General features: G+C 39.1%; 1 protein-coding gene and 1 long non-coding RNA gene across 3 annotated transcripts in view; one reads left to right on the top strand and one right to left on the bottom strand.

The window, feature by feature from the left end:
• The window catches only part of LOC102671067, a 101,576-nt gene that overhangs the window by 54,798 nt on the left and 45,522 nt on the right, over nt 1–1,256 (top strand). The gene's annotated exons all lie outside the window — the stretch shown is intronic.
• LOC116185658 overlaps nt 1–1,256 on the bottom strand; it is a 6,364-nt gene that overhangs the window by 1,517 nt on the left and 3,591 nt on the right. Inside the window, exon 1 of one of the 2 annotated variants that reach the window (XR_004150525.1) lies at nt 664–810. The exons of the other annotated variant lie outside the window; for it this stretch is intronic. This is a non-coding gene — a long non-coding RNA (uncharacterized LOC116185658). Of the gene's footprint in view, nt 1–663; nt 811–1,256 lie in introns of those variants that run through there. 2 annotated transcript variants of the gene reach the window in all.

Here is a 1,256-nt window from a genome sequence, read left to right as displayed (position 1 = left end):
TTTTTTTTTTTTTTTTTTTTTTATAAAAATTCTATTATATCGCGAATACATTATGCGCGAGCTAGATTATTCAGGCAATTTTTATTTCACATCTCGAATTTCGGATCTCTCTCGTCAAAATTTAATAAATGTTCCTTGATCGATAAAATTTTTTATAATTATTCGATACGAAATCGATCAGTCTTTCGTTGTTATTATTATTATTTTTTCTCTCTCTCTCTTTACAATTCCCCTTCAATCCACTACCATCATCCATCGATTAAAAATTTCATCGTCCCTCCCTCGAAACAACGGGACGACGAAACACCGAAGTATCATTCTTCCTCCGTGCAACGAAGAAAAAGAGGAAGAAAGAAAAAGAAGAGAAGAGAAAGGGGGGAGGGGAAAGACGAGAGGAAGGAACGGAAAAGGAGGGAGAGATTTCGAGAAGAAAAATACGCGGGGAGCACGTGAAAGAGGGAAAGAATATTTCCAGGAGGGTTGTTCCTCCCTCCTTCCCTCCCTCCCTCCGTGTCGAAGCTCGCGAAGTGGCGCGTCCAACGGTGAAAAGAGGAAGGGGGAGGGGAGGGGAGGGGAAGGGGAGGTCGGAGAGAAAGACGAGGCGGAATGGTCCCACCGCGCAACAAAAGCGTGATAAATCGAGTACATTAATTCGCATTTTACCTTTGTTTGCGTTATGGAATACAATATTAAATGGAATGGGCGCACAATAGATAATGTTGGGCGCCATCATTTACGCGGCTGCATGGACGGGAGCGAGACGGGCCACGAGTCTCGCCTTTGCCTTCGCCGATTGTTACGTATCCCGACGTTTGTCCTCGCATCACTTTTTTTTAAATCGTGATCGATTCCTGCTTGTTTCCTTTCGATTATTTTTATCGATATCGATTGGTTGTATATTATCGTAAAACGGTTTGTAAACGTAGATAATAATTTTTATCCGCGTATACGATAATAAATAAATAAATAAATAAATAATTAAATAAGTTAAATAATGCGAATAATTAAAATAGATGTTACGAGTGTTTACGAGCGGCGACGAGCATCGCAGAAAGTTACGGAATGTTATGAAAACAAAATTCGGCGGCGCGCGAAATGTACACAAGTTGTTATTGTTATCCAAATTCGATCGATTTCACGCAGTCGTTCTCCGGACGCGGAACGATACGCACGTGTCTCTCTCTTCTCGTTCTAATAATTATAATAAATTATATATAATATATAATTTTATATATAATTAAATAATAATTATTATA

This window comes from Apis dorsata, unplaced genomic scaffold (genome assembly GCF_000469605.1).
Source record: "Apis dorsata unplaced genomic scaffold, Apis dorsata 1.3 scaffold_245, whole genome shotgun sequence".
Classification (NCBI taxonomy): domain Eukaryota; kingdom Metazoa; phylum Arthropoda; class Insecta; order Hymenoptera; family Apidae; genus Apis; species Apis dorsata.
Note: the sequence above shows the minus strand (reverse complement) of the source record. Positions and strands in the feature narration are given on the sequence as shown.